The sequence below is a fragment of the Papio anubis genome, chromosome 1, assembly GCF_008728515.1.
Source record: "Papio anubis isolate 15944 chromosome 1, Panubis1.0, whole genome shotgun sequence".
Classification (NCBI taxonomy): Eukaryota; Metazoa; Chordata; class Mammalia; order Primates; family Cercopithecidae; genus Papio; species Papio anubis.
Window position 1 is genome coordinate 147,288,785 of NC_044976.1, and position 12,124 is coordinate 147,300,908.

Here is a 12,124-nt window from a genome sequence, read left to right on the forward strand (position 1 = left end):
GAACCCTTGTGTCTGCACAAGAAGGCCAACAAGTCCTTTGCTTCTTCTTTTATGCCACAACAGTCTCAGGGTGCTGTGCTCAGTTTGGTAGCATAGTGATGTTAGAGCAACAAAATATATTTCCTAGTGTCTTTCCACTAGAAAAGACACCAAGCAAGAGGCCTCCCATCTCCCAGGAAAGAGCAAAAGCCAGAGTTTTACATTGAGAGCCTGAAGGCATTTTCTTATCTTTAATCTTAATCCTGTTTGGGTCCAATTTCAAAGAGATTAAGAGCATGCACTTTAGGCCTGACAGACTAGGGACCTGATCGTATCTTCCTAGTTGTATGACCCTCAGTGAGACAGGTAATTTCTTCATGCCTCACTTTCCTCATCTAGGAATGGGGGAGTGCTTTCCACACTTTCTGGAACACAGTCAGGCACTGCCTAATGTTTTCTTTGGAAACCTAGCACGTCTGTACAGCTATTTCCTTTAAAATGTGAGAAAGTTGATTTCCCTTCAACCTTTTCTTTCCATCACTTTTGCATTGCACTCGGCGTTTTCTCTAATTCTTTATAGTTCTAGAGATTGGCAGATGCTCGAAGAAAATCAGAGTCACTACGGATTTGTTTATTTTATTTCATTTTATTTTTTTGAGACGTAGTTTGGCCCTGTCGCCCAGGATGGAGTGCAGTGGCGCGATCTCGGCTCACTATAACCTCTGCCTCCCGGGTTCAAGCAATTCTCCTGCCTCAGCCTCCCGAGTAGCTGGGACTACAGGCGCACGCCGCCACGCCCGGCTAACTTTTTGAATTTTAGTAGAGACGGGGTTTCACCGTGTTGCTCAGGCTGGTGTCGAACTTCTGAGCTCAGCCAATCCGCCCGCCTCGGCTTCCCAAAGTGCTGGGATTACAGGTGTGAGCCACCGCGCTTTTTGCCTTCCAGTTCTCTTCCCCAAGAGGCCAGGAATCTTTGCATGAGTTGCCAGACACTGAAGTGATTTGGGACAGTACATTCTGTGACAACGACTTCAAGGCTCCTTTACAACAAAGGACTGGAATCTCAGCAAGATAACACATCCCAAGACATGTTTGTAGCAATGCAAAGGACCACAGAAATCTAGACAAATTCTTTAATTTTATAGCTACAGAAACCTAGGATCTCAGGGGCTGGGATACTCCTCAGTTATCCAATCGGGCAGGGCCTAAAACTCAGGTTCAGTCTCCTGGCTCCAAGCTTTTTCCATCATACCAGCTGCGTCTCATTAACTCCACCTCCGAAAGTGCTAAGGAAGTTCCCTCCCAGTGCCTACCCAAGCAGGGTGGGGCGATTCTGTGGCATGGAACAAACCGGGAAAACGACATTTTCCAACTCTCAGCACACAGGCTGCTTTTTATCATTCCTAGGGGGCAGGAGGGGGCAGGGAGAGAAGGCTAAGACACCGGGTCCAGTACCCAGAGGTTCTAGGGAGAGATCTTTGAGATTGCCTACTCGGTGAGGCCACCTTACTTTCTCCTGGTCTGTTTTCCCCTGTGGGGTGGCTGCATGAGGCGTCCTGCTTGGAGGGTTCCCCAATATAAGGTGGACTGTCCTTGATCTAGGTCGGGGTGGGCAAGGTCCTGCCGCCACCCCGTCTCTGCGGTCCTCGGAAGTCTAGGTGGGATCTTCCTTTCCTTGCCTCTTTCTTCCCAACGGCGGGAGCGGCACAGGGTTGGGGTGGTTGCGGTCGCCTCGCTCTCTCCACTTCAACGTCTCTTACTCCAGGGAGTTTCATCCGGTCCTCCGTCCTCGGCCCCCACCTTTTAAAACATTTTCCAAAACTACCCCATTAAAAGTGCGCGACTTCTCCGGGCCTGCAGAAGGAGCTCCTGCAGCCCGGCATTCCTCGGATTCCAGCGCTGTGACGTCCCCAAGGACGGCGCGCCTCCAGCTTGGGAGCTCTGGAGCTGGGGCTCCACGTTTCAGCGCGCGCCCGCGGCGCCCCCGGCGCGCGCCCTCCTGGGCCGCATTCCTCCCCGCCCCCGGCCGCGCGCCCCGCGCTCCCTCCGCCTCCAGGCCCCCAGCGCTGCCGAGCCCGGCTCTGGGGTGGGGGAGCCGTGGCCGCCGGCGCTTGCTCCGTCCCCTCCCACTCGCACGGCCCCTTCCTCCCTCCTCTGCCGGCCGCTCGCATTTCCTGCCGCTCTGGCTCTCCCGGCCCCTCAAAGTTCTTCCCAACTTTTTCTCCGCGGAGTGAGCGCAGCGGACGCAGATTCGGGGGCAGGTTGCTGTGCTCCTCCGGGCTCGGCCGCCTGCTCTGCTGGCTCAGGTCCTTGGGGAGCCCTAGACAGACACAAGTGGCCACTGGCGCTCCTTCCCCTCCCAGCTGAGCCATCCTCCCCGGCCTCCTGGAACGGGACAGCCAGTGCTTAGGTTTTTCTCCTTTTCTTCCCCGGTGCGCCTCTGCTCCGACTCTCGCGCCGGGATCACTGCGGAAACCTTCCTCTCCTTTCGCCTCCTGCGGCTCCTTCCCTTCGCCCCTCCTCCGCCAGCCACTGGAATCAATTCCGTGGGGAATCGGGGCTTCGCCGCCGCGAAGGACAGCCTTTCCGCGCGGGACTCCGGGGCGCCACGGGGGCCATGTAAGCAGGTAAGCCCCGTCCAAGCCGGGGAGTCGGGCCCGAGGTTGGAGGCCGCCTCGGCGCTCCGGGCGCCCTGCAGATGACTTGGGCAGACGCTGGCAACACCAACTTGCGATTGGCGGCCCGGGACGCCTGGCAGGGCAGCGGGGGCGCTGGGTGGCCGGGCCGCAGGGGTGTTATCTTGCGGTGGGAGCTGCCCGTGGTGAGGCGCAAAGCTTGTCCCGGAGCGAGCTGGAAGGTGAGCGCCGTCTGGGGAGTTTGTGGTTAAACCCACACCCTCGTCTTCTCTCTCCCTTCCCTTCTGCGTTTTGGGAATGAGAGAGGGCCTCGGAGGGGCACCTGGAGATACCTAAACCTTGGGGGCTAGAGGATGAAAGACGAACGACGTCGCGGTCGCTGCAGCGGTAGGGGGACGCAGCTGCCCGACGCCCCCAGTTACCCCCCCCCCCCCCCCCCCCGGGGGGGGCCCCGGGGCGGCGGGGGGTTGCCCCCCCCCCCCCCCCCCCCCCCTGTCCCCCCCCCCCCCCACCACCGGGAAGGGATCTTGAGGCGAGCGGAGTTTTCCTGCCCTCTCACTAGGCCTCAGTGGTGCCACCGAACTCCTGGGCGTCGAGGCTCCTACTTGGGTGGTCGGGCTGGCTCGTAGAAAAAAGCTGTGGTCACACAATTTCAGATCAGGTCTCCACCTCAAACTTTTCAAGTTCTAGGTATTAACAGCCTCTCCTTCCCCACGTGACCCCCAGATCTCAGGTTTGAATACTTGTAAATGGGGTTTACACCTTTTCGTTTGGAGAGAGCAGTAAGGTAACGCTGCCCCTACCTCCCTTTTCCTCTCACTTCCTTCAGTTCCTGTCCTCCAGCCCCCTCATCCCCACCTACAATTTCAGAGATTGTAGGGTTTCCGCTTAAGTCTAGGGACTGGCTGTCGCAGGTTCTTTGTGAAGGTGAGGAATCTCTAGATTGCAGGCGGGGGCAGTTACAGCGTTTCCATCAATGTGTTAACTTCTTGAAATGGATTAGTTTACTCATTCATCCAACAAACCCAGCTTCTACTCTGCTAGGAACAGGGGATAGAAAGATGCTAAACGAGATCACAGGGCAGGAGTCTGCAGCCTGGTGGAGGAAACCTGAAGGCCGGTGAAGAATGATAATGCATGGAAGATGGGTTCTGTGAGAGTCTGAGGCGAGCTTGGTCCTGGTGAGGCGTGCACTGCGCTTAGAGAATGGAGGTTGTGCTCATCTGGAGGGTGTATTCCAGGCAGAGGAAACAGCTGGTGCAGAGTGAACACAAGAAGGACCGAAAGTTTCCCTAGCCATCTGGGGGCCCAAGGGGCATTTATGGCCATGTTGGTGCAGTGTTGCTGGGATAGCGTTCTCTCCACCCCCAATATCAGAAATTAATCTAGGAGTGCGTTAGCCACTGATGGGAACCACAAGTAGCTTCCAGTGGAGCCAAGGCCTCCCTCTTTGGATACACTTCCATGCCTGCTGCTGTTTTACCACAAGCAGCTGTTGTATGATCATCTAAATTTTAATTGGCCCATGCTCGGTTTCGTTAACATGGTATTGATTCTTCTTCTTTTTTGTCCCCCACATTCAAACAATGATTCCTTTTTTAAAAGGCTGCTTGACAGCCATAGGTGTGGTAATACAAGGCTTTACGGACCTTGTATTATAAAGTTACCTAATTGTTTGGTGATGGGGTTAAAGCTTGTGCCATAGAAATGACAGCCTTAATGAGCGGGAGCTGAATGGCATGATGCCTTTTTTGCCCAGTCTGAATGGGTGGCCATGTGGTGCAAAATTAGTTCATCTGTATGTCACAAAGTTTGTTATACTTTTCTCTACTTTGAAGTCATTACTATTGTTTTAGCACGCACAGTTGTAAGGACTGTCGTTCTTCTCTCTGAAGCTTTATGAAAATAGAAAACACTATCTTCTTGCAGATTTTTGTAGCCTAATGGCCCAGGATTCAGCAAATCCTGCCTAGAAAAGTTTCTTACAATGCAGTAGCATTCTGTACGTGGTTTGCCTTTCAAGGGTGCCTCTTCACTGGACTGAAGTGGTGCTGTAGTATTGTTCCTAGTGGCTGAGTCCTGGCCGAGGTGGCAGACATCCAGCTTTTGGTGACCTCAGGCCAGTACATCAGAGTAGGAAGAACACAGTGACTTCCTACAACTTTGGGTGTTTATCCAAGCCCCTCGACCAGCATCTTTTCTTATCTCAAGAACAGCCCCTTCACAGAAGGTTTCCTGAAGGTGTGGGGACCTGCATGAGAGAAATGGCTGAAGAGAAGCCCTTTCCCGCTAATCCCAGGCATTTGCCCAGTTTCCATCATTGGCTTCAACATGTAATTATTATTAACACTTGAGTTATTCAGGTTTGTGCATACTGTGTCACGCTGGTAGCTGTACTAGAAAGAACAGTTAGACTTTTAATAGGGAAGCACCATAAGGAATTCAGAGAAAAATCAGAATTTTTAGAATAATTCTTACTTGCCCTGGACGTATGGGCTAAGTGTCAAGAACTATGAGGACTTTTTATTTTCCAGTGCCTTCCTTCCTTATTAGAGGTTTAAATTTGCTCCAGGGAAGCAAACATCAACCCTTTGATTGCATATTATAGCCCTCCTGGGTTTCATATTCTTGTCATTTTTGAGCAAGGATTTCGTCAAATTCTTGCATTTGAGCTTCATTACTTAGTCACCAAATGCTGTATTTTTAAAAAATTCATTTTAACCCTCAGAACAGTGCTGTGAGCTTTGTTAGAGATAATGCATGAGAAAGAGATAAGATGAAATACTTAATTAGCCAATTAAGGAATGAGGGAAAACAAACACTAAAGCGTTGGTAGGGAGGAGGTTCAAGTTAATGTCTAAAATACGTTTTTGGATCTCCCCTTACAGATTTAATTTGATTTAATTAATACTTCCTCTGTATGCATCTCACCGAGGGCTTATTGAGTGGTCCAAGGGGTATGTGTGGTAAGTTCTATAGCTTTTCCTGGCTGTCGGTGTGCTAGAGCAGGTGGTCCAGGTTTGGGAGTTTGAAATATAACTAGGTTGGAATTCCAGCTCTGCTATTTTTTAGCTGTGTGATGTTGGATGAACTTCATAGCCCTTCTGAGCCTCAGTTTCTTCATCTGCAAAATGGATCTGATAACATTTAGCCTCTCAGGATGTGTATGGAGAATTCAGTGTCATGCTGTATAACAGCACCTCACACAGAATAGGTCAAGGATGGCTATTTATATGTTCAAGGACTTGTATGTGGCCATGAATGTTCTCTTTGTGTGTTATTTTTTCAGCAGCCTGAATTCACATGTGTGTAAACATACACATAAAGCTTTGTCTCTGACTTTTTTTTTCAGTCTATTGGCTCAAAACAAACATGTTGGCTGGCAGCTGCCATGTGGCCCCTCCTACAAGAGGAAATTGAGAGGTAGGGGACCAGGCAGTAGAGAAGTTTGAGGAGGGAAAGCCACTGAGAGATTAGAAGGGCAGAGAAAAAGATCTTTTTCCCTGTATAATTCTTACTGTAATCAGGGGCCAGTATTTTATGTAAGGATCCTTGTATTTCTAATGTTGAAATCTAGTTAAAGAATGTTAGGGTAACTCTCTTGCCTTTAACAAGAGTACAAAAGCTAGCTGATATATCTTTGCAGCCTAGTGAAGCCCAAATATAAAGAATAAACTGCAATACTTCTTGTGTAATGCCAGCCACTGGTTATTTGAACTTTAATGTTGTCTTTCATCTGAGAAACCTAGAGTATTTGACAAACATTAAATTATTGATCTTCATATCAACCTCAAAGTGCAAGGGAATGTTAGAAGAAAGGAACAGTGTTAGAAGAAAGCATGTGTTCTTGAAACAGAGTGGCAAAGAATTGGTTAAGTCTTTTCTGCAGGATGGCATGCAGGCCTGGAGATCATATGAAGGTGTCCTACCCCTTTGGGGAATCAGGGGGAGAGAGCCCAGAAAATGCAGGCCTGACCTGGATTTTTGCAATAGGAGGGGAGAGGAAATGTATCTTGCCCAGACCAGCAGTGCCTTTGCCATATATTGCATGCATGCTGATTATGAAAATAATCTTATAATTATTTATAATTCTGAATTAAAGGATATGATGCAATGCTTGTGGATGAAGGACACAGAGTAGCTGTGTAAAAGGTAATAGTGAGTAAGTGCCTTTTTGTGTGATAAGGGTCGTTCTGGCTCTAAGTTGGGTTATAAATGGCATATTAACATTGTTTTACTTTCCTTTCCTTTTTCCTGTTGGTTCTGTATTTCTTGACTTTTCTTCCCCTGTCAAGCTTTTGTTTGATTTTCTTCAGAGTCCTTGCACTTGGAAAAAAACATTTCATAGCCATTCTTAGATCAGCCTTACATGTAAAATTTGATATGTGGTTGATTTAGCTTAGTTTCCTTAGGGGCTAAATTAGGCTTAGGTCAAGAGTTTCATCCTAAGCCTGGTCAATTAGTTTGACCCAGAGGACCACTGCACATCCAGAGAGCCGTAACCCTAGCTGGCCATCCCATAAATGCTTTATGTTGGTCAATAGGGAGGAATCTAGTGAGAAAATGAGAAAGGAATCCTTTGGTGATGTAGCATTGTCTCTAAGTAGTAAAATATCCTCTTTACATTTAGATTGTTTGAGATTTTAGTGCTGAACTGTATTCCTAAGTTAAGAAGCCTTACCATGTGGGCCACTGACTTGATCTGCTTTGCGTTACACGTTTTGCGCTCACAGGGAAAAATTACTTACAGTTGAAAATTAGCCAGAGTTCCTAATGCATATTTTTGTATGAAATGTGTACTTTACTTCTACTTAATTTCTTTGTGTCTTTGGAAATTCATCTCTGGGGTTAATTTGTTCACACTGCATTCCTCAAGTAATTGGGGCATTAGCCAAGGCAGTAGATTGTCAACCTCCAGTGAGTATCACCTGCAGGGCTTGTTAAACAAAGGTTGCTGTTCTTCCCCAGGCCTACCTCCGTTTCTGGATTCAGCACATTTAAGGTAGGCCTGAGAATTTCCATTTCCAAAGAGCTCCCGGGTGGTGCTGATGCTCTTGGTGTTGACCAACTGCATTTTGAGAAACACTGAGCTGAGAAGTCTTGTTTGGTTCCCCCACCCCTGTTCCTCAGGCTTGGTATGGGTGTCACTTTTTCACTGCACCAGTTTGAATGATTCCATTCCTCGTTGCTTTAGAGCTGCAGAGAGGCTCGGTTAATGGCCTCATATCCCTAGCCAGGTTCATGTAAAGCACTAATTAGATGTTTCCATGTTACTGGATCTCCTTGGCTATCATCTCCAGTCCAGACCTCTCTGCTTGCTACCAAACAGTTGGGTTTATCTGGTGCTTATATTCATTTGAGTGTCTGCTATACATGCCAAATCCTACCTGTCTCAACTTGAAGTCTCCAGTTTCTTGTCACAAAATGTACTGCTTCCAAATTACCTATCTCAGTGACATTGCTGTCTATTGAGTTAGCTGCTCAAGCCAGGCATTTGGAGTTTTCTTCAACCTGTCATTCGTAGCACCCTCAATCCATTTTCTCAAACCTCGGTAACAAATCCCATCAGTCATTAGGTCCTTTGAGTTTGAGTCTGTAAAAGTATTTTCCATTTGCTCTTTGCCCCCCATCCTTACGTCCTCTTGAGATTGTTCCAAGAGCATTGCTGTGGTTTGAATGTCCCCTCCAAAACTCATGGTAAAATTTGATTGCCATTGTCAACAGTGTTAAAAGGTGGGAACTTTAAGAGGTGATTAGGAGGAGACTTCATGAAGGGATTAATGTCAGATTTGTTATCTCAGGAGTAGATTGTGATAAAGGGAGTCTGGCCCCTGGTGCCTTTCTCCATCTTCTGTGCTTGCCTCTGCCTTCCACCTTTGCACCATAGGATGACCCTGGCCAAATACTAGCACCATGCTTTTGGACTTTTCCAGCCTCCAGAACTGTGAGCCAAATAAACTGCTCTTTTTATAAATTACCTACTCCGTGATATTCTGTTATAGCAGCAGAAAATTATTTTTATTCTTTCAGTGCTACAAAAAGGGTTTTTGAAACCACAAATTTTTGAAGATTTTACTCTTTTGAGTACTATTTAAAGTCTTTCACTTGTTATTTCCCTTATCATATGGATTCCTGACTATCTTCCCATCCCCATCTGCTGCTCTTTCTCTCTCTCTCCGCTAGAGACGGGCTCCTCAACATGTTGGCCAGGCTGGTGTTTAATTCTCCTCTCCTTTGTTACATTCATACCCAGAGTGGCCTTACCCCTTCCTGCCTGCTTAACCTCTTTGTGGTCAACTAAAGCTCCACCTTCACTCTGCTTCTCTCCACTGAAGCCTTCCTTCCCTTCCCTTCTTTGACAGGGTTTTGCCTTGTCACCAAGGCTGGAGTGCAGTGGGGTGATCATGGCTCATTGTACCTCGACCTCCTGGATTTAATTGATCCTCCCACCTCAGCCTCTCAAGTAGCTAGGACCACAGGTGTCAGCCACTATGCCTGGCTAATTTAAAAAAAAATTTTTGTACAGATGTAGTTTCCCTATGTTCAAGCCCAGGCTGGTCCTGAACTCCTGGGCTCAAGCGATCCTCCTACTTCAGCTTCCCAAAGTATTGGGATTCCAGACGTGGGCCCCTGTGCCCAGCCCATTCCTTACTTTATAGTCCCATAGCACTTTGAAATTACCAACATTAGTAAGTTTACATATTATACCTGTTTACCTTCCCGTCTCCTCTGCTAAGTTAAAAGCCTCTCTGGTAGGGATCTTACTCAGTTCATCTTATGTGGAGATTGGGTAGCCATAGCTATGATGATGATGATGTTGCCATTTTGCAGATAATGAATTAGAGTTGATTATTTTTAAAAAGTGTGGCCGCGTACAGTGGCTCACGCCTGTAATCCCAACATTTTGGGAGGCTGAGGCAGGTGGATCACGAGGTCAAGAGATCGAGACCATCCTGGCCAATGTGGTAATAAAACCCCCGTCTCTGCTAAAAATTAGCTGGGCATGGTGGCGTGCGCCAGTAGTCCCAGCTACTTGGGAGGCTGAGGCAGGAGAATCACTTGAACCTGGGAGGCGGAGGTTGCAGTGAGCCGAGATGGTACCACTGCACTCCAGCCTGGGAGACAGAGTGAGACTCCATCTCAAAAAAAAAAAAGTGTTATAGAATCAGTGAATGAATGCATTTCTGAAATGCTGACTTGAGGGATAAGAGCCCAGCCTAGTTTGTAATTCATTATTTATTCTTTGATAAATAATTACTATGCTCTGGGAAAATTACATCTTGTTAATGACTATATGTGATTTAAAAAAATTAAACAGATATCAGTATGTATTATATATATCTTATTTGTTCATTTGAGGAGACAAATTCCATTTTTAAGCTATTTTCTGAAGTTACTCATACTATGGTTCTTAATATTGTTTTGCTATACTTGAGTACTTAAAAAACATGGTAATTTTTCTTCTCATTTTCAAGTCCAGGAAATGTTGTAGATCTTGGGAGAATAAATATCACGGAAGGGTTAGGAAGCAGGAACATTTCAGGGTTAAGACCTAAACCTTTCAGATTTGGATTTACTGATTAGAATAAACTTAATTTCTGGCCGGGCTTGGTGGCTCACGCCTGTAATCCCAGCACTTTGGGAGGCCGAGGTGGGCAGATCATGAGGTCAGGAGATCGAGACCATCTTGGCTAACACGGTGAAACCCCATCTCTACTAAAAATACAAAAAATTAGCCGGGCATGGTGGCAGGCCCCTGTAGTCACAGCTACTCGGGAGGCTGAGGCAGGAGAATGGCATGAACCTGGGAGGTGGAGCTTGCAGTGAGCGAGATCGCGCCACTGCACTCCAGCCTGGGCGACACAGCGAGACTCTGTCTCAAAATAAAAAAAAAGAAAAAAGAAAATAGAACATACTTAATTTCCTTCCTATGCATTATTTTCTTTTGTATCATATATAAAAGAGAAAAGGCAGCATCCCCCATTATTCAAACTCAAAGTTACTAGTTTTTACAGTGAGAGAAAGATGGCGAGACCCCATGACACCATGTCAAGGCAGATTTGCCAGCTCACTCATATCCAAGACAGCCTGTTCTACTTATAGAACTATAATAAGCAGCAGTGATATCATTGATTCCCCCCCCCCCCCCCAAATCACAAGCTTGGCTCTCACCATTATTTTAGTTCCTAAGTTAAAGGGATTAAGGCAGATTTCATGGTCATGAAAGTGAATTTGTCATGAATTACGTATATACTTCAGCTTGATGTTTAAGGTTCTCCACAAATGATTCCCAGGTGGGCCTCTGATTTCTTCAGATTTATGTCCCACTATTCCTCAGGGTTATGCCAAACTGCAGGTGTTTCCTGAACAGGCCCAGTCATTTTCCACCTAATGTGGTGCTGTTTCCTTGCCTAAGAGTCCTAACACTCATCATTGCCTATCAAAACCATCCCTCTGAGCCCTCCTTCAATACCACTTTCTCTGGGCAGCCTTCCCTAATCGCTCTCTGGGTCAGGCCCCCTTGCCATTCTGGCCTTGGCGTTGACCTCACTGTGCTCTGTGTCCTGGTTAACCTGCCTCATCCCCTCATTGGCCTGTCAGCTGCCTGGGAACTGCCACTGCTTCACTCCCTCACGTCCCTCCCTGTAACTGTCCATGCAGGTCTGCCTGCCCCTTGCCCAAGAATACCCTGTGAGGCTGAGGCTGCCCTTCCTGCGTCATTATGACAGACACCCGTTGTGGCACCACTTTGTGTAAGCTGTCCCCTCTCTTGGTGCGGGCACCAGTCTACCTTCTATGCTAGAGTCTTTTCTAAGGTATGTCTGATATTTTAACTCTCCTGCTTAAAATCTTTCTTGCCACCATATATTGTTTACACACACACACACGTGCACACACACATTTTCTTTTTACCTTTACTATATATATAACATACATGCATACATATATGTGTGTGTACATATAACATACCAACATATGTGTGTGTGTATGTAGTAAAGGTACAAGGGAATACCAGAAGGATAGACACGAAATACAAGGTATGGTGGGCAGGTGTGGAGGTGAGGACGGACATGTAATACTGGTTTGTTTCCTAAGCTGAGTGATAGAAACGTGTGTTTATTACATTCTCCCTTCTGAAATATTTCATTTTAAAAACTGCTTATGATTAAAGTACACACTCTAGCAGAACACTCAAGGCTCTGCATAGCTCTTTTTTTTAAAATGTAAGCAGAAAGTCTCATTTATTTTTGTCTGAAGCACACAGGAGCTCACTCAGCACAATACAATAAGCGAATCATACACATACTGAGAAAAAAATGTTCCCATGAATACATAGGTATATATTCTTAAGAGCAGCAATCAGGAGTTTAACGACAATGTAAAGTGGTTTTCTCTAAATAATGCTTTCTGATGTGCTTTTGGGTAGGAAATGGACAGGTAAATCACCATCACGTAACAGATGAGCTAAGAATAACATCTGTTACCCAAGTCACTGGAACCCTGTGGAT

General features: G+C 46.8%; 1 protein-coding gene across 1 annotated transcript in view; it reads left to right on the forward strand.

Moving 5' to 3' along the window:
- Window positions 1-2,180: 2,180 nt before the first annotated feature.
- PTPN14 (protein tyrosine phosphatase non-receptor type 14) overlaps window positions 2,181-12,124 on the forward strand; it is a 204,120-nt gene continuing 194,176 nt past the window's right edge. The window contains exon 1 of the mRNA XM_021927236.2: window positions 2,181-2,606. The gene's annotated coding sequence lies outside the window, so the exon portion shown is untranslated. The remainder of the gene's footprint in view (window positions 2,607-12,124) is intronic.